We start from the raw sequence: 21,910 nt of genomic DNA, 5'->3' as shown, positions 1-21,910 counted from the left end.
AGGCTTTTATATGGTTTTCTCATTATATCTTGATTCAATTTATTTAGGATACTGTCACACTCTTTTCCAGATGAAAATGAGAAAGAGAATTTGAGCAACTGACTTAAATGTCATAAAATAATATAGTAGGAGTGTTAGTCAACAATAGAAAAACCCTAAGTCTCTTATATAGAGGCTGAATACCAGTCGTACACTACTCACCTCTAGAGTGAGCTATAAAGATTTGAAAGTCACCTTCAGCAATCATTCAAAGTGAGTCATGTCCCACTGCCTTACTATTACCTAGTAAGAAGAGCCTCACATCTTATTATAGCCATTTTACTATGGTGAAGCCAATAAAATGCTTGCCATACAGCAAGAGAAACAAGTTCTGAAACATTTATTAATTTGTTCACAGCTGATGAACCTTTCCATTGCAACTTCTTTCCAGATCCTTAACTATTCTCTAGAGTCAGAAAATTAGAAAAATACTTGAATTATAAGATGAATAGTTTATGAGTTCAGTTAGCACAATATAAGTCCAAATATTTATTAAATGACCCTTCTGTTCCAGAAACCATGCTAAACACTATGAATATTAAAATGGAAAAGATACTGGCTGGTCCCCAAGAAATCCAGTCTCATAGGGGAGACACAGTTCACAAAGAATCATACTGAAATTCTACCTCCCCAATTTTGAATAAGCACCAAAGTCATCCAGAAAATAGAAACAATTATGGCTATGAATTACTGTTTTAATTCAGTAAATTATCTTCCCACCCTTCTCCCCTAGAAACTTATCAACATTTCTAAACACCATTCCCTAAAAGGAAGCAGGGCTCTTTGTAGAAATAGTTGATTCCAGGTATGGAGTATGAAATGAACAAGATGAATCTGGGACATCTTATTGTGCCCAGAAATCAAAGCAGTGCCCAAAGACTAATGGGGTCATGCCAAATGGACAATAGGAATGAACCTGAAGAAGCTCAATTTGGTATAATTTAACAAAAAATATAATGAGAGTAATGAATTACAAAACATTAATTAAAACACTTATTGATACTAAAAGAATAATACGAGAACAAGGAAGATAAAGCTCTTCTTTACAGAATAATACTGTTAATAAATGTATAGGAAATGACAGAATTAGGGGGGGAAATCACTATTTTATAAACCTTAACATATTCACTAAAACTATTGTGTAAAAGGTTGTTGGGGAAGAGGACGTTCACATGATATCCGAGTTTCACCCCACAGACAATTTATCAATTATAAAAAAGGAAGACAAAAGTGGTCCAGCTTACTATGACCACCTGGTGGACAATGTGACATTGTATACCTCCTCAGGTGACGCAATAAGAGACACGCAGCATCACTTACGTAGACCTCGTGCCAAAACTCTGAAATTAATCATGAGATAGAATTAGACAAATTCAGAATGTGGGACACTCTATTGGACAACTTGCCTCTTAACAGAAAATTCACTTTCATAAAAAGTAAAACTAATTTTTAAAAAAAGCACAAGACACAGACTTGGACATTGGGGGAGGTGGACTAGAAGTACTTTTCTCTATTCTTCCTACTAATTACAGCTAAATTCCCTGGACATTACACATAAAATAAATATAAGGAAATGGAGAGAAGAAAGCAGACTGTTTAGGGAACTCAGGGCCCAACACAGAGGCAAGTTCCTTGGGTTTTCTTTTTGCCTCATATATTAGACTGGGAGCTAAAAAAAGCAGGTAACCTGGAAACACTGAAGGGCACAGACATAAAAGCCCCAAGAAAAGCCTTCTCTCTAGCCAAAAGACCAGAAAAGTGGCAATCTAACAAGACAAAACATTTAGACAATAAATGCTCTACCCCAGCCAGAAGAAATAACAATGAACATAAAACAGCAGAAATTAAAAGAACAGAGCTTCAGAGACCTGTGAGACTATAATAAAACATCTAACACTCATGTCACCAGTGTTCAGGAAAGAGACAAAGAGGGTGGGAGCAGGAAAAGTATTGAAAAATAATAGCTGAAAACTTTCCAAGTTTGGCAAAGGACATAAATCTACAGATTGAAAAAGCTGAATCCCAAACTGAGAAGCCCAAAGAAATCCACATCAAGACATATCATAGTCAAACTTATTAAAGACTAAAAGACAAAGAAAAAATCTTGAAAGTGAGAGAAATGAAATTTACCTACCGGATAAATATAATTCAAATAACAGCACATTCCTCATCAATAACCATGGTGGCTGAAAGAAAAGAACTGTCATCCCAAAATCCTATATTCAGAGAAAATATCCTGAGGAAACAAAGGGAAATCAAGACATTTTCAGATAAAGGTAAATAAGAGAATTTATTGATAGCAGACTTATCTCAAAAGAATGGTTAAAGTATGTTCTCTCAACAAAAACGAAACAATAAAAGAAGAAATCTAGGAACATCAGGAAAGAATAACAAAAATGTAACTACAGTAAAATTTCTGTCTTCTCTTAAGACTTGGGCAGCTCTCCTGAATCGATTCAAAATGTTTACCTTTTATGGTCATTTTGACCTTGGGGAAGAGCCAGAAGTCTCACGGTGCCAGATCCAGTAAATAAAGTGGATGAGGACACACCGTAATGTTTTTAGGTGACAGAAATTGCCGTACCAGAAGTGATGTTTGACACGGAGCCTTTCCATTATGATCACAGAATACAGTGATACTGCTGCCGAGTGTCGTCCAACGAAAAGGCAGGGATCTTCAATACGGGAAACAGAGCCTCGAACCTTAGTAACAGTGTGTGACAAGTTTCAGCTGTTCGGTGCAGTCAGCCGGGTGTGAGGTACGGTTGAGAGAAGGTGAGTTTTAAAGTGTGCCGTCCATCCTCCTCCATCATGACGATGCTCCGTGTCACACACTGCTTCTGGTATATGGCAGTTTCTGTCAAATAAAAACATTATGTCCTCATCCACCTTATTCACTGGATCTGGGACCAGGTGACTTCTGGCTCTTCCCCAAAGTCAAAATGATTCGGGACATGGAGGTAGCCACAAAAGCACAACTAAAGACACTCACGAAAGAGGACTTCCAGAACTGCTTCAGAAAGTGGCAAGAACAATGGGTAAGTGTGTTCGAAACGAGGGGGAGTATTTTTAGGGGAATTAATGGCAATGTGTCTTTTACTGTAATAATTTTTCCCCCTTCTTCCGCCTCACCCCCCAATCCAGTTCAAGCCATTGTTTCTCAGTCTAGTTGTGTAGGACACAGCTCCCTGGCCCATGCTGGTATTATGAGCCTTGTGCTCCCCACCCGCTGAGGCAGTCAGTCGCCGGCCGGCCGCTCACAGCAGCTCTCACCAGCTGCCAGCCACTCATGCTGGCCTCTGGCCACTCATGGCAGCACAGGGTAGCTCATGGCAGCTCATGCCAACCTCTGGCGGCTCACACCAACCTCCAGCTTCTCACAGCGGTCCAGCTCCTGGGAGAGCTGTTGTTTACAATCTTAGCTATAGAGGGCGCAGCTCACTGGCCCATGTGGGAATCAAACCAGTGACCTTAGCGTTAGGAGCATGGTGCTCCAACCACCTGAGCCACCCGCTGGCCCCCAATTTTTTTTATTTAAGTATTCACCTTATTATTTGATCACACTTTGTATATATAGTCATGGGATATAAAGTACAGCATAGGGAACATAGTCAAGGTATCCTGGTGGCTGTGTGCAGTGTCAGATGGGTGGTGGACTACTTGGGGTTGTCACTTTGTGAGGTGTGTAGGTGCCTGGTCATTGTGTTGTTTTGTACACCTGAAACTAATAATTAAAGAAAAATATAATGAATACAGGAGAGTGAGACTCTCCTATGAGCAATGGTAACAAAGAAATACACCTGAAAGTAATGAATATATTTTTGTTTGATGTATTCTTGTTTGTCAAGTTAAAGGAGAATAGAGTATTTGTGTCTGCAAGTATCTGGTTGTTCCATAACCTGAGATGGATAGTGACCTATATCTAAATTGACATAAAAAGTTGTAGAAGGTTTGTAGAAAGGGATTTTTAAATTTGCTTTGAGTCTGAAAGATGCAATAAAATGTATTAATTTTTTCCCCAAAAAAAGAACTAAATAAATGGGAAAGCAACCTATGTCCATGGATTGGAACACTTAATATTGTTAAGATGGCAATACTCTTCAAATTGATCTACAGATTAAATATAATCCCTATCAAAATTCCAGGTGATTTCTTTGTTGAAATTGACAAGCTGATTCTAAAATTCATATACAATTGCAAGGGCCCAGGACTTCCAAAACAATCTTGAAAAATAAGAACAAAACTCAAATAAGAAAAAAACTCACACTCCCATTTTCAAAACTTACTACATAGCAACACTAATCAAGACAGTATGGTACTGGCACAAGGACAGATCAATGAAATAGAATTGAGTGTCCAGAAATAAACCCAAACAACCATGGTAAATTGATTTTCAAAATGGGTGCCAAGACCATTCAACAAGAAAAGAATAGTCTTTTTAACAAATGGTATTGAGACAACCAGATAGACACATGTAAAAGATAAAGCTGGACTGTTACCACACACCATACACAAAAATTAATTCAAAATGGATCAAAGATTTAAATGTAAGAGCTAAAACTACAAAACTCTTAAAAGAAAATATAGGGATAAATCCTAAAAACCTTAGATTTGGTAAAGAATTCTTAACAAAAGCACAACAAAAATAGATAAATTGGACTACATCTGAATTAAAAACTTTTCTGCTTAAAAGAATGCCATCGAGAAAGTGAAAAGACAACCTTCAGAATGGGGGAAACTACTTGCAAATCGTGTATCTATAAGGGTTTAATATCCAGATTATATAAACAACTCCTACAAAAAAAAAGCTTAAAAATGGGCAAAGGACTTGAATATCTTTGTCTAAAAAAAATATATTAAATGGCCAATAAGGACATGAATAGGTGTTTAATATCACTTGTCATCAAGGAAATATAAATCAAAACCACAAAGAGATTCATGGTACACCCACCAGGATGGCTAGAACAAAAAAGTCAGATAACAAGTGGTGACGAGGATGTGGAAAAATCAGAACCCTCATTTACTGCTGGTGGGAATGTAAAATGGTACAGCCCTTTAGAAAACAGTCTGCTAGTTTTTCAAATGATTAAACACAATTCCACTGCTAAATATATACCCAAGAGAAATGAAAACGTGTCCATATAAAAACTTGTACATGGGCATTTATAGCAGCATTATTCATAATAGCAAAAGTGGTAACAACCCAAATGCACATAAACTGATGAATAGATAAAAATGTGGTATATCCATAAATTAGAATATTATTTGTCCATTAAAAGGAATAATATACTGCTACATGCTACCACATGGATGAACCTTGAAAACCTTATACAAAGGGAGGGAAGTCAGTTACAAAGGACCATATATTGTATGATTCCACCCATATGGCATGTCTAGAATGGGGAAATCTGTAGAGACAGAATGTAGACTAGTGGTTGCTTAGGGCTGGGCAGTCAGGGGACTGGGAGTACATTAGTTTGCTAGTACACAAACTAGGTGGCCTAACAATAACAAAGCACCATAAACTGGGTAGCTTAAACAATAAAAATTTATTTTCTCACATTTCTGAAAGCCAGAAGTCTGAGATCAAGGTGTCAGCAGGGTTGGTTCCTTATGAGAGCCATGAGAGAAGGATCTGTTCCAGGCGTCTTTCCTTGGCTTGTAGATGGCTGTATTCTCCTTGTGTCTTCACATCATCTTCCCTGTGTGTGTGTCTGTGTCCAGATTTCTTCCTCTTATAAGGACACCAGTCATATTGAACTAGGGTACTTCCTAATGAACTTATTTTAACTTAAGTACCTCTGTAAAGACCCTCTCCCCAAATACGGTTATATTCTGAGTTCAACATGGATTTGGGAGGTTAGGACTTCAATATGAATTTTTTGTGGGGACACAATTCTGTCCATAACAGGGAGATAGGAATTGGGTTGCTAAAGAGTACAGGATTTCTTTTAGAGGTGTTAAAAAATGTTGTGAGTTAACTGTGGTGATGGTTTTACATATCTGTGAATATATTATATTAAAAACCACTGAATTGTACTTGTTCCATAGGTGAACTGCAGGGTACCTGAATTATATCTCAATAAAGCTGTTACTCTTTTTTAAGTTAAGGGGACATGCAGTACAGTGAGGGATACTTTGTTCATCATAGGGCAGGAACTGGAATGAATAGGAAAAAGTCCACTGAGGATTTGATGGGAGCCTGGGTTTGGCCTCCCCATTGGGACACACAGAACACTGCAGTTGCTGGTCTCCAGGCAGAGAATGTTGCCTCTCTTATGACAGCATGGGGAAAAGGAAGAAACCCCCCAAAGAGAAAAGAATCTGGGAAGGTTGCCAAATAAAATCCACCCACATCACAAATCGTATCAGTAGTTAATCCTGAGAGGAGCTAACAATGCATCCTCCACTAAGGGAAAGCAGAACAAATTAACCTTCACTTACCATCCTTCCTCCTTTCCCTCCACACTCAGAACAGAGCTTCTGGTTTAAGGCCTGTCCTGCTCCTACTTTCCCCACCCTCCACTCCACTTTAATTCTTTCCTCTCCTTTCTACTGGTTCCTTTCCATCCTCACTGACCCATTCCAGTCCTTTAGAATCTTCTTCTTATTCCTACTTTTAAAGGTTATGGTTCCCCAGGAATCTAGGCTCAGTTCTCTTCTCCATCTACCTCTTCCCAGGCAATCTCACCCACTCTCATGGTTTTGACTTCCAAGAACAGACTCAGATTCCCAAATCCGTATCTACCTTAAACTAGAGACCTAGATTTCCAATTGCATAACAGCCCCATCCATGTGGATATCACACCTAAAATGGATCATTTTCTCCAGACTCTGTCTTAGTTTGGGTTCCCCCAAACCTATCCCCTTAACATACAGATTTGACAGCAAACTATTCATTTGGGAGGTGATACCGAAAACCTGGGGTAGAGGCGTGAGAAGATGAGACAGAAAATGAAAGGCAGCCGATAAAGTGTGCTGCATCAAGCAAGTCACCACTGTGGGTACCTGAAGCTTAATAACCCACTGGGGAAGGCGGGGACCCCGCACCTACAATCTGTGACTCAGCATTCTCCCACTGGAGCACTGACGTGGGACAGTCAGTCGCTAATGCCATTATCCTAGTTGAGGGGTTCTGGGAGCTGGGAGGGTGTTACTTCCCTGGGACTTCAACTCTGTTCTGGGTTGTAAAATGGGCATCATGTTGGTTCCATAAACAAACCAAGGCCTTGGGCAAAGAAATGAGGGTGCTGACAGTTGGAAGTCAGGCGAGCGTTCACAGAAGTAGTGAGGGGAAGGGTATATGGGCAAGGTAGCTACACTTCTGCTATCCATCCAAGTCTGGAGTTCCTCTTGGATTCCCTATTCAAGTGGATATCATCCAAGCCAGAGAAATATGGTGTCAAAACCAGCTCTTTCCTTTCTTTTATCCTGATAGCCAGGACTCGGGATTCTATACCCGTTCTTGTCATCCCCACTGCCAAAGCCTTGGCCTCACGCATCATCTCAGTTCCTAACTGGCTTCCCTACATTCAGCTTTATTCACCTCTTGCTTATCCTCTAAAAAACTGTCAATGTAAACGTTCTAAAATGGAGATCCATTTACACATCATGTTAAAAATACTTCAATGGTTTACATGAGGTACCTGGAATAGTCAAATTCATAGAAACAGAAAGTAAAAGGGTGGTTGCCATGGAGAGAGGGGTGGGGAATTAGTGTTGTCCAGGTACAGAGTTTCAGTTTGGGAAGATAAAAAAGTTCTGGAAATGGATGGTGGAGATGGTTGCACAATAATATGAATGTTCTTACTGACACTGAACAGTACACTGAAAGTGGTCAGGATGGTAGGTTTAATGTTATGTATATTTTACCACAATAAAAAAATTTTAATACTTCAATGGTTCCCGCTGCATAAAGAATAGAGTCCAGGCATCTTAACATGAAACTTGGCCCCTGTCCTCTGGCCCTTCCCATCCCTCCAGCTTCATTCCCTACCATCTCAGCTTTGCACTTCACCTCCCAGCATTTCCAACTACATGTAGTTTCCAGGACACATCTTGCTTTTCCATACCTGTTTGCCTTTGCACCTTCTGGTTTCTCTTCCTGGAGTGCCATTCCACCTGGAGCAAGAACCTGTATCTGAAATCCAAGAGGAAAAGTCTGAGCCAGTAAGAATACTGGCTCCTGAGGATGCTCAGAAGAGTTCTTCTCCAGCACTTAGACAGCTCAGACAGTGCAGGAAGACTTGACGACATTTTCCTGGACATCTGTGACCAGTAAGAACCTTCCACCCAGCGGAGCTGTTCCAGTTACTGGGATGCCACCTCATGCTGTTCAAGTACCAGCCTCACAGCCTCACCTAGAGTCTAAGCCTGAATCTCAGATTCCACCACAGAGGCCTCAGAGGGAATCAAAGAGTGCGAGAACAATGAATAAATATTCCTCCTCAGAGGGGACCTAGACCAATCTGTGAGGCTGGTGAGCAGGTGATGCTGAACCCTGAAGAACTGTGAGACACCCTGACAGTCACCATCTCTTACTTGGAAATCTACCTCATGAGGTGGACAAGTCAGAGCTTAAAGATTTCTTTCAGAAATATGGGAATGGGGTTGAGCTGAGCATTAACAGTGGTGGGAAATTACCCAATTTGGGTTTTGTTGTGTTTGATGATTCTGAGCCTGTTCCAAAGGTCCTTAGCAACAGGCCCCTCATGTTCAGAGGTGAGGTCCTTCTGAATGTGGAAGAGAAGAAGACTCCAGCTACCCGGGGAAGGGGACCAGCACAATAACGGCTTGCAGGGACCCAGAGGCCCTCAAGGTGGGCTAGGTAGTGGAATGAGAGGCCCTCTCCTCGAAGGCATGGTACAGAAACCAGGATTTGGAATGGGAAGGGGGATTGCTCCAAGGCAGTGAATTGCTCTTCATTGATCTTCACGCAGCAGTACAAACCCCAGCTCCTGCAAAACGGTGAATTTCTTCAACCACCTTTTCGTATCTTCCAGTATGACCATTCTCTTATAAACTGCTTAAGTTTGTAGAATTTTACTTTTGGTGTTAATGGTGTGTTTTCTCTCCCACTGTCTCCCTTCTCACCTTTTAGTCCTTTAATTCCAATTTTGTAGACTGATATTTTAGGAAAAATGGATTGTTAAAGAAGAAAAAAAAAGACTGAATTTCCTTGCTTTACTTTGCATATACAGACTAGATTTTTTTTTAACAGCCATTCTCTCCCCTATTTCCCCCCAAAATAATAACATTGCATCTTAGAAACAAGAGGAGAAAGAAAAACTTAAGTCGGCCAACTATCGTCTGTGAACCAAATCCAGACCAAAGGAACGGCCCACGTTCACATACATATTATCTATGGCTGCTTTCAAGCTGAAGGAGTCAAGGTGAGTAGCAGTGAGAGCCCTGAATATTCACTGTCTAAAATATTCACTGTCTGGCTCTTCATAGGAAAAGTTTTCAGAGCCCTAGTTTAGAGTTTTCGTTCATAAGCAGATTCCAGTAAGGCAAGAACTTTTTTGTGCATCAAAATAAGAGAGAATCCAGACAAAGTTTGGCACATTCAGTCCGTCTGTTTTCTATTACTATACTGACATTCATTTGATGTCATGAGATACAGCAGCCACTACTGTGCTCTCGATTCCAAGTCCACTTCACCCCATAATCATGCTCATTTAATAGCTTCATGAATATTATCACCATGCTTGGTTATTTCAATAGACATATTCACATACAGCAGGGGCTGGTCATAAAGTCAAATAACTACAGGGACCAGCAGGTCAAGAGAATGAGTGAGGCTCTAACCAACACTGAAATGCCTTCCACTTTTTCAACAGAGGCGAGATAGCTGGATTTTTATGTGAAATGTCTTGATTATTAAAATGCTGTAAATCAACATATCGAAAGGTAAAACTAAATAAGGTTTTAGAAAAATGTAGTACTTATATTGTGATCTGGGGGCCAATTGGTTGTTTTGATTATAGAATTAAGGATTTCTGTTCAACAAAGATACCAACAACAAAGTTAACAGATACATAACATGTCGGGAGAAACTATTTGCTTTGTCTAAAAATCAACAAGTGGCTAATATCTAAAATATTCTAGTCAGAAATCCCAATTGAAAAATGGGGAAAAGACATGAACAGGCAATTTATGGTAAAGAAAACTCAAAAAAAATAAGTGTCTAAAAAGATAGTCTTAAACTCAATAGTAATCAAAGGAACACAAGTAAGAAGAGTGATACTGCCCAAAATGAGAAAAAACACCAAGTGTTTGCAGAGATAAGAGTCTTTGGAATCTTGTGCGCAGCTGGGGAAATGTGGGGTGATGCGGATGCTCTGAAGAGCAATCTGGGGGGTACTTGGTTCTAGGAAGGATAGGCACACACTATGACCAGACTAAATCCCAAAGAGATTCTCACATATGGGGAGACATATGTGCATATGGGGACATATACAAGAGTTTCATTCAGCATTGTTTGTAGTCTGGGTGTAGGAGTCAATGTGGGTGTCCATCACCAGAAGAACAAATAGGCAAGATGTGGTGGATACACAGACCAGATAGTCACATAGCAACAGGGATGGGCCATAAACCATGGTGGTGAGGGATAACACTAAGACCTATAATATGACATTTATGCAAATTAAAAATACATATTTTTATGATGTACGGGGGACACGAAATACAGTATGAGAAATATAATCAACAATGTTGTAAAGATTATGTAAGGTGCCAGATGGGTACTAGACTTATCAAGGGCATCACTTCATAGACTGTATAGATGCCTGACCAGTGCACTGTACACCCGAAGCTGAAGTACAATAATACCGTATGTCAACTATAAGTAAATATATATATATATATGATCATGGGAGGTGGAGTACAGCATAAGGAAGATAGTCAATGATATTGTAACAGCTATATACGATGTCAGAGGGGTAGTAGCTTTGGGGGAGAGGGATATCACTTTGTGAAGGGTGTAAATGTCTAACAATTATGTTGCTTTGCACATCTGAAACTGATTAAAAAAATACATGCACACAAAACAGTACACATACAACAAAGTATACATACAACAAAAAGGGTATATATTAAACACACTAGAATAGCTGGCTATGGGGGGAAGAGAATAAGAGTGGGGTACACAGAATAAAAAGGAATGAATGAATAAAATAACCAACAAATACATGAACAAGTAAACCAAAAAAGAGAGGAGCTTGCATGGTCCAATAATGATAAAATACTAAGAATGGGAATAGGACTAATTCAATTCCCCACACCAGAGGTATAGAAACATGGAGAGATTGAAGAAACAGATCTACAACTAGATACAGCTCCTTAGAGTTCGATAGAAAAGATGGTTTGACAATCTAAGCCTACATGCAGGTTCAACGACTTCAAAAAGCCTTTCAAACTAAAACACTGAATTATAACATCTGCTGCTTGGGAAGACAGAACTCAGACAGACAACGCAAGCAGTTCATGCCAGCTTGGGCTTTTCCCAGCATCCTCAGCGCAGAACAAGAGACAGCTACGTGTTAAGCAAGGAGTAGAATGAAGAGACTGCTTCCTGCTTTTCTGTAGCTGTTCTTTCAACAAGCATTAATTGGCACCAACTGTAAGCATGTCACTCTGCTAGGGTGGCATAGGGTATTTAAGAATGACTTGCTGTTCAGTCCTCGGGGAATTTTCAATCTTGCAGGAGATTAAAATCAGACAGACATAAAGTGAAGCAATAAAAACTATCTAATCCAGCCACAGAAGATAATTAACTGAAGAGATGCCCATGAGCAGAGCCATGGCCAGAGTTTAGGGAATAGAAACTAACATGAAGTGGAGCAGAATGGTTGTGTTGGAAAGGTGTAAAGTAAGTGGAAGACTGCTGTGTTTCATGAGCGGCCTATCATCTTGAAGTGACTGAAGCCCACTTGTTGAGTCACATGCTCTGCCACTGGTATCCCATCAAGGCCGCTTGGCATGCACCATACTTTGGCTTCTACCAAAGTTAGGAAACAGTTCTTTACCCACCATTTGCATCTTAATACTCAAAAATGCTGCTCTCTCCTGAGAGAGAACATAAAACACTCAATAATCTCGCAGAGAGAAGTCATTTCCAGGTATAGTATCCATCTTTTTCTGTGGAAAATAGGAAGGCAATTTTGCAGAAAAGCGTTAACATAGCAGGCCTGAGACTGCTATTCTTTAAAAGGCCTGCTTGCCAGGCTGGCTCTTGGCTGGTATCTGGGAACTTAGATTTCGGGAGAGTTCCTAACATTTGCAGAACCCGTAAGAGAGGATTGCTGTGCCCCAACTATTTGTACAAACACTGTGGTTTATGCTGAATACCTGACTTCCTTCTGGGAGCCTGGAATTTTGGTAGGTACTAGGCAAAGGATGCCTACATGACCAGCCCCCAGTAAAACCCTGGGGCCTGAGTCTCCAGTGAGCTTCCCTGGTAGATAACCTTTCACACATGTTCTTGCAACTCGTTGCCAGGGGAATTTGCACATCCTGTGTAATTCCACTGGGAAAGGACTCTTGGAAACTTGAGTCTAGTGTCCTCTGGACTTGGCCCCATGAGCCTTTTCCCTTTGCTGATTTTGCTTTGTATCCTCCCACTATAATAAATCACAGCTCTGAGTATGACAATATGCTAAGTCCTATGAGACCTCCTGGTGATTCACCAAATCTGGGGGTTGTCTTGGGGATCCCCGACCCAGAAATAAATTCAAGATAAAAGATAATATTGGAGATTGGAACAAGATAATGAACTAAACACATACTTCTGCCTTCCAGGTGTCCTAAAAAATCTTTGGAATGGCAGAAATATTATTTTTAAAACACTAAATCAGTAAGAGACTTGGAAAACAAGAGACAGTACCTCTGGCCAACTAGAACACCTAAGAAATTTCTGGAAGATACAGAGTACATACTCAGAATCAGATTCCCTGAGCATACCCCAGCTTGATACAAACTTTGGAAGAAATGCAGTGGAAAATGGTAATGGGTTCCAGGCTCCAAATCAGCAAAGAGAAAGAGCGGCAGGATGGAATGTGACAAAGTGATGAACCGGGGACCTACAGTCAGAGTGGCCAGGGCTGTTGGAGCCTTTCCCACAAACACTAAGCAGACCACCACAAACAACACCTTACCTGGAATATACACTCCACTCAGCAGCACCTCCCAAATTAACAGTCCCCAGAGGCCTCCTATAGCAAATAGGACACAGGAAAACAGGAATTCTAACTCAAAGACTAACACACAAAGGAAAAATCTCAAAGTTTTTGTGTTGTTTTTTTTTTTCAATTTTATTGGGGAACAGTGTGTTTCTCCAGGGCCCATCAGCTCCAAGTCATTGTCCTTTAATCTAGTTGTGGAGGGCGTAGCTCAGCTCCAAGTCCAGTTGCCGTTTTCAATCTTTAGTTGCAGGGGGCGCAGCCCACCAACCCATGCGGGAATTGAACCCGCAACCTTGTGGTTGAGAGCTAGCGCTTTAACCAACTGAGCCATCCGGCCACCCTTCCGGAAGCTCAGCTGCAGCTCATTGTCTTCAATCTAGTTGTAGAGGGCGCAGCTCTCTGGCCCATGTGGGAATAGAACCAGCCACCCTGTTGTTCAGAGCTCGTGCTCTAACCAACTGAGCCATCCAGCTGCCCCAAAACCTCTGAGTTTTCATTCAACATCATGAAACGGGAACACCAAATCAACAGGAGGATATATATATATATATATATATATATATATATATATATATATCTCCAAGGAAAGAAAGGTAATAGTGCACATAGAAGAAATTATTAGATATCCTTTGGAAGATTTGAGGGGACACTCCACCTATGAAAAGCAAGCAGCTAACTGATAGGTAAATAGGAAAGGGATGGTGGGGAGATCTTTCACTTACATCTTTTGAACACAGTATGATTTTTGAACACTGAGTACCTTATTCCAAAAATTAAATTTAAAAAGTAGAGACCTTGAAATTAAATATATGACAATCAACATTGAAAAACACTCAATAGACGGGCTAAAGAGTTGACTGGACAAAGCCAAACACAAGATTAGTGAATTGGCAAATCAAACCAAAGAATCTTCCAGAATGCAGTCGACTAAAGAGACATAACATTTTAAAGAAATGTCAAGACACATGAAAGATAAATTGAGAAATTCTAACACCTATTTAACAATAATTCCAGAAGCAGAAAGCAAAGAGAATGGAGGCAAGAAAATACTCAAAGAGAAACTACCCCTGTGCCAAAGATATGTATTCATCTTTAGAATGAAAGGGACCACTAAGCACTAGGTAGGAAGAACAAATAATATCTACCCCAAGAAGAATTGTGAGATTTTAGAACATCTAGGAAAAGGAAAAAAATTATAAAGCTTCTGGGGAGAACAAAAGGTTAACTACAAAGAAAAGGGAACCAGACTGCACAGACTTCTCATCAACCACACTAGGTGTCAGCAGTTAATGGAGAATTATCTTCAAAATTCAGAGGCTTTAAGCCTAGAATCCCATACCCAGCAAAGAGAGTATACACTTGGAAAGGCAAAGTTTAAACAAAGGTGTGTGGGGAATCAATTAAAAATTTCTGATTCTAAGTGCCCTATTTTGTAATTTGGTAGCTTTTTAGATATTTTAGGTAAAACGACCAAGGTGTATTTCTCCAAATAAATTCAGGTGAGATAATATTTCCCAAGTCAAATGATTATATACTAAAGACAATTTTATACAGTACTAAATGCATATACCAATTTGGAGCATGAAACTTAAAAATAAAACTTTCTCTCCCCCAACCAAAAATAGTTTTAAACATGCAAGGAAGGGCTCAGAAAGTTTAGCACCCATAGAATCTCTGGGGAAAGAAAACACTTAAGGACTCATTTAAACAAAGCAAATAATGAATCCAAAAAGAAAAACGAGATAAAAGAATCAATGATGAACAAATAATTGATAAAATTTATAGTTTATTTAAATAATTGTTTATGCATAATGTACAAAACCCCAAAATCTCATATGATGTTAATATGGGACAGAATTAAAATCATGTTAAGGTTCTTTCTTGCTTTACTCATGAAGAGTTCATATATACAGATTATCCTTAAACATCAAGAGAAAAAATATTTAGACATGTGTGGGCCAGCCCAGTGCCTCAGGTGGTTGGAGATTTATGCTCCTAATGCCAAGATCACCGGTTCGATTCCCACATAGGCCAGTGAGCCGCTAATATTGTGAACAATGGTTCTCCCTGGAGCTGGGCTGCCATGAGCAGCCGGAGATTGGTGTAGGCTGCTGAGTGTGGCCGCAGGCTACAGGTAGCCATTGAGAGTGGCCTGCAGAGGGTGAGAGCTGCTGCCGACCAGCAACCAACTGCCTCAGCCAGGGGAAGGGCAAGACTCATAATACCAGCATTACCAGCATGGGCCAGGGAGCTGTGTTCTACACAACTAGACTGAGAAACAATGGCTTGAACAGGAGAAGAGAGGTGGAAGGGGGAAGCAGAAGGGGGGTAAGAAATGTGTGATAACTTATAGATACAAAAGGAGCTCAATTTCATTTATCATCATAGAAATCCAAATTAAAACCCATGCGATACCCACCAGACTTACTCAAATGGAAAAGATAGAAATTAATGAGAGTTGACAGGATGTGTTGAGAGTTGACAGGATGTGTTGACAGAATGTGCAGCAACCATATATGCTTCAACCATATATGCTTCTTGGGTACATAAATTGGTGCAACCACTATTGAAAACTGGCAGTATTTACTAAAACTGAACATATGCACACCTATGACCAAGCTATTCCACTACTAGATATATACTCAACAGAAATGCACCTATTCATTCAACAAAAGATACATACTAGAATGTTCACAGCAGCACTCTTCATGATAGCCCCAAACTGCAAGGAACCCACATACCAATCAAGGTAGAATGTATATCTACATTGTCGATATACACAAATTGGAATATATACAGCAGTGAAAATGAATGAATCACAATTACACTCAAGAATGTGGACAAATCTCACAAATGTAATGTCTAGATATAAAAGAGTACACACTATATGATTCTATTGATGTAAAGTAGAAAAGCAGGCAAAACTAATCTATTGTGTTAGAAATCAGGATAGCGGTTACCCTTGATAGTGAGCCTACAAGAGCAGATTCTGGAGTGCTGGAAAAATTTCTTGTTCTGAATGCAGGCTACATGTGTGTTCAGTTTGTCAAAATTCATCGAGCCACACACATAGATGTATCTTTTTACATTTATGTTATACTTCAATAAAAAGTTGCCCCCAAATTTAAGGCTACCTACCACAAGCAGAGTGTGAATAATATTTGTATCTTTCATGTCTTGAGAGAGATAAAATAAAACCAGAAAAATTCAGTCAATCCAAAAAAAGTAGGAAAGGGGTGGAAGCTGGCAGGAAATAAGCATAAGAAATAGAAAACATAAAATAAGATGGCAGGAATAAGCCCCCAAATATCAGTAATCAAAGTAAACATAAATAGGTTAAAACTGTCTATTGAAAGACAAAGATTTCACAACCATTAGGATGGCAATAAATAAATAAATTAAATAAATAAATAAATAAAGTGTTGGAGAGGATGTAGAGAGTTTGGAACCCTGTGCACTGCTGGTGGGAATATAAAATGGTACAGCCACTCTGGAAAATGGTACAGTGGTTCCTCCAAAAATTAAAAATAAAATTACTGTATGATTCAGCAATTCCACATCTGGGTATATAACTGAAAGCACTGAAAGCAGGGTCTGGAAGAGATTATTGTACATCCATGTTCATAGCAGCATTATTCACAATAGTTAAAATGTGGAAGCAAGCAAGAGATGAACACATAAGCAAAATGTGGCATATACATACAATGGGGTATTATTCAGCCTCAAAAAGAAAGGGAATTATGACACATGCTACAACATGGATGAGCCTTAAGACATTATGCTAAGTGAAATATGCCAACCAGAAAAAGACAAATACTGTGTGATTCCACATATATGAGGTTCTTAGAGTAGTTTATGTCATAAAGACAGAAAGTTGAATAGTGATTGCCAGGGACTGGGGGTAAGGGGGAATGAATAGTTGTATTTAATGGGTATAGGGTTCCAGTTCTGCAAGATGAAAAAGTGCTGGAGATTGGCTGCAAAACAACATGATTACACTTAACACTAATGAACTTAAAAATGATTAAGATGATAAATTTTATATTACATGCATTTTGCCACACTTAAAAAAAATAAGAAAACAAAATCTACCTTATAAGCTAATCACAAGAGTTACAACTAAAACAAAACAGAAGACTGAAAATAAATGAATGAAAAAAGATATGCCAGATAAATGTCAACAAAATAAAGCAGGTATAGCAATATTGATATCAAACAAAGCAGAATTAAAAGCAAACATATTAAATAAGATAAGATGACTATTGTATTCCCAAAAGGTACAGTTCACCAAGAAGACATGAAAATGTTGACACTTTAAGCATATAAAAACATAGCTTCAATATACATATATTGCAAAAACTGACAGAAGTAGAACTAAAGAAACCCACTCGGAATCATAGTGGAAGTCTTTAACACAACTCTCAAAATCAACAGTTCAAACAGAGAAAAAAATAAGTTAAGGATACAGAGAACATAGATTATAATTAATACATGTGAGATAAATATAGAAGTTTGTGCCCAATATACTAAGGGTCCAGGGAAAGGTCACAAAAACTGACAGTTCATTAAGCTACAAATTAATTTCTGTTTTTAATCTTCATCTTTCTTTCAGTACTATGGCAGAATAGAGATCCCCAAGCCTTCTGTCTATAAAACATCCTTTTAAAATGCTAGAAAAATGTAAAAATAACTTTGAAATCAATGGACAGACAAAAACTAGTAAAATCAAAATTCAAGAATGTGGGCAAAATAAAGGCATTTTCAGTTATTATAAGAACAGAGAATTTATCATCACTGAAGAACCTTCTAAAGAATGTTCTTCACGGAGAGGAAAATTATCCAAAGAAGAGTATCTGTGATCAAGAAGGAATGAAGAAAATGGTAAACAGGTAGATAAATCTAATAAATATTGACCCAGAAAATAATATAATAACAGAGCAATAATGTCTGATTTGAAGAGTTAAAGTAATGATAGAGTTAAGCCAAACAGGAGTCGACTGAAATGAAAGAATTAGAAGTCTTTCCTTGTCTTGCTCTGGAGGACGACTGACTGATTACAGAAATGACCTGAGTTTTGAATTTGAAAGGCTAGAACTCGAATAAAATAAACTCAGATTAACTGAAAGGAAGACAAAGATTAAGAACCAAAATTAATGACATAGAAAAATAAAATTCAATAGGATTAACTAATAAATCCAAAAGCTGGTTCTTTGACAATACTAATAAAATAAGCATGCATTAAGCAAATCTGACCAATAAAAAGAGGAAAGTTACCAAAAAAAAGTATGAATAAGAAAGAACATATCAAACATATGGTAGAGTTTATTTTCTTACAACAGAATACTATATATAACAATATGCTAATATATATTAAATTTCAATAATGTTAATGATTTTCTGGAAGATATAAAATATTAGACTGACTTTGAAGAAGCAGAAAAACCTGAGAATAATCAATGATCATGGATAATATTGAAAAGTAAGTTAAATATTGATATCAACTTCTTTAAGAAAACACCGGCAGCAGCCCAGGTAGTCTGCAGTCAGCTTCTGTCAAAGTTCAAGGAACAAATACTTGTGCTCCAGAGTATAGAAAATAATAGACAGTTTCCCAACTTAATCAGTGAGGACAGCATAACTCTGCTTATGAACTCAGGCAAAAATGGGCCAGAAGGAAAAGTATGTTCCAATCTCACTTATAAATATAGATACCAAAACCCTAAATAAAATGTTAGCTAGTTGAATCAGTCAAACAACCCAAAGGGCATATTAAATTATCCCAGGATTTTAGAAACAGAAAATCTAGCAACATAATCACCTATGTTAACAATATTAAGAAGAAAACTACATGGTCCTAACAAAGCATGCTATGCAAAAGCATTTTAGGGGTAAAAATCAACACCTACCCTGACTTTTTAAATGCTTAGCAATTAGACATAAAGGGAAACTTTATGATAATATGATAAAGGAAATATTTAATGAAGATACAGTGGAAGCCTTCTCTTAAAACCAATCCCCAAACAAAAATGTCCTATTTAACCTTAATATTCAACACTAGAGACAGGGTGGTCAATGGAAGACAAGTAATAAGAAGTATGGTGCAGCCGCTATGGAAAACAAGTTCCCCACAAAAATTAAAACTAGAACTATACAATACCTTATGACCCAGCAATTCCACTTCTGGGTATTTATTCAAAGTCCAAAACACTAATTTGAAAAGATATGTGCACCCCTATGTTTATTGCAGAGCTATTCACAACGGCCAAGATATAGAAACAACCGAAATGCCCATCAATAGACAATTGGATAAAGAAATTGTGGTACATTTATACAATGGAGTACTACTCTGCCATAAAAAAGAATGAAATCTTACCATTTGCAACAACATGGATGGACCTAGAGAATATTATGCTAAGTGAAATAAGTCAGACTAAGAAAGACAAATACCATGTGATCTCACTTATATGTGGAGTCCAAAAAACAGAATGAGCAAACAAAACAAAAACAGACTCAGAGATACAGAGAAAAAAACTGGTGGTTGCTAAATGGGAGGGGGATTGGGGGATGGGGGAGAAGGTAAAGGGATTAGGAAGCACAAATTGGTAGTCACAAAATAGTCAAGGGGATGTGAAGTACAGTATGGGAAATATAATCAATAATGTTGTAAAGATCATGTAGGGTGCCAGATGGGTACTGGACTTATTGGGGGGAATCAATTCATAGATTGTGTAGATGCCTGACCACTGCGTACATCTGACGCTGAAGTAGAATAATATTGAATGTCAACTATAATTAAATATATATATATTTATATATTAAATAAATACATTTATATATATATATATATATATATATATATATATATATATATACATACTATATATATGGTCACGGGATGTAAAATACAACATAGAGAATATAGCCAGTGGTATTGTAAGAGCTATATACGATGTCGGTGGGGGGGATAGCACTTTGTGACGGTGTAAATGTCTAATCATTACGTTGTTTGGTACACCTGAAACTAATATAAAAAAATATAAAATTAAATTAAAAAATAAGAAGTAAAAACATTAGAAAGAGACACCTATTGTTTCTTAACAGCATATGGCTGTCTACTTAAAACAGCAAAACAAATCAATTGACAAAATATTAAAACCGATGGATTTTAGTAGGGAGGCTCGCTTCAGATCTAGTTTTAGCTAACAAATTAAAGGTGCTTGCTTTGAGAGTGAATCATGCAAAGCTGTTTTCTGTAGAGCAAGATATTAGGATTGACAAGCTTTTGCTCCCTCCCTCCTCCCCCATCTTAAACGACAAAATAACATCGTGTTTGGAAAAATCTTCTGAAACCAAAATTTGTTCTGAAGGGCTGAGTTGTGACTCTTCTCAAAAACACTTATCTCCTGCCTCCAGCTACCGCAGTCACTAAGGGATAAGCATGTCAACCAGTCCAACGTAATTCTTCCGATAGAGGGCAAGGAAGAGCACCTTCACAGTAACGTTTTCAAACCGTATACTGCTCATTATATAAACTTACGTGCCGGCAAATGGCGCTCCCACAAATAAAAACAAGATATTCAGAGTCAAACTTCCTTTTAAAAAATAAGCACATAAGAGTAATTTTATTTTAAAGATATATGGGAAGGCAGTTGTTCCTCTTGCACTCCTGACAGCTCTGCACCACGGGGCCACCCTAACCATCCAAATGGTCCACCAGGGCTCAGCAGGTGCACTGCGCTGTAACACCGCCAGCTGACCAGAGAGACGAGCAGCCCGTGCCCTTACGGGGTCAGCCCAGGGCAGGGAGAGTGCCGGGGGTCTGTGGATGCCGTGATGGCCAAGGACTTCTCGATCTCCGATATCACACAGGACCCCAGGACAGCCCCGGGGCGGGCGGGGGAGGCTCCGGGGGGCCGGCGAACCCCGGGCCCAGCGTGCCCACGCACCTGTCCCACCGCTGCAAGGACTGGGGGGCGCCTTCTAGTGCCGCAATCGTCGGGAGTCCCCCGGCCCTCTGTCCTGGGCTCCTGCGCCAACCCCCGGGCCGGGAGGGGAGGGGGCGGCCACCTGCCGCTGCCACCTGCGGCACCGGTCTCGCCGCTCGCGAGCAGAATGGGCAGGACAGGGCAAGACCTCCGTCCCAGTCTGGAGGCGGGACCTGCCGGGCGGAGGGGGACTCGGGCACCGCGGAGATGACTGCAGCGCTTCTTCAGTCTCAGAGGGGCAGTCCTGCGCCCCCGCGCCGGGACCCCCGGGCCACCGGATCCCTGCGCTCGCCCGCCCCCCCGGAAAGACCACGCGGTTGAGGCGCAGAGCAGCCGGCGGCCAGCGCGGCTCCTACTCACCGGCCCCGCTCGGCTCCTTCGGCGACTCCGTAGCCCGCAGCTGCCGCGGCTCCCGGCGCTCACCGATGCTCAGCGAAAGGTCCCCTGTATGCTACCGGCGCCTCCCCAACAGCCTCCAGGGGGCGGGCGCGAGCCCGCGCAGGGCGTCCTGGGAGTTGTAGTCCTAGTGCCGCTGCATCTTCACCCTCGGCCTCTCTCCATCAGCATTCTCTGTCTTCCTCAAGGGTTCACCTCCGCTCCCGGCTTAATAAATGTTGGAGCGTCCCAGCCGAGCCCTGGCTACCCTATCCTTACTCTAGATCAGTGGTTCTCAAAGTGTGGTACTCAGACCTATAGCTGAGA

At 39.8% G+C, this 21,910-nt stretch overlaps 1 protein-coding gene and 1 pseudogene across 4 annotated transcripts in view; one reads left to right on the top strand and one right to left on the bottom strand.

The window, feature by feature from the left end:
- Nucleotides 1-21,647, bottom strand: part of SPECC1 (sperm antigen with calponin homology and coiled-coil domains 1) — a 239,140-nt gene extending 217,493 nt beyond the window's left edge. For all 3 annotated transcript variants that reach the window (XM_081029667.1, XM_081029670.1, XM_081029672.1), the window contains exon 1: nt 21,569-21,647. The gene's annotated coding sequence lies outside the window, so the exon portion shown is untranslated. The remainder of the gene's footprint in view (nt 1-21,568) is intronic.
- On the top strand, nt 7,836-8,952 carry LOC308489275 (ras GTPase-activating protein-binding protein 1-like; annotated as a pseudogene). Its single transcript has 2 exons — nt 7,836-7,884; nt 8,150-8,952. The product of its transcript is annotated as a ras GTPase-activating protein-binding protein 1-like (transcript).
- Nucleotides 21,648-21,910: the final 263 nt, after the last annotated feature.

The sequence above is a fragment of the Rhinolophus hipposideros genome, assembly GCF_964194185.1.
Source record: "Rhinolophus hipposideros genome assembly, chromosome: 20".
In the NCBI taxonomy this organism is placed as follows: Eukaryota; Metazoa; Chordata; class Mammalia; order Chiroptera; family Rhinolophidae; genus Rhinolophus; species Rhinolophus hipposideros.
This window is presented reverse-complemented; position numbering and strand designations above follow the sequence as displayed.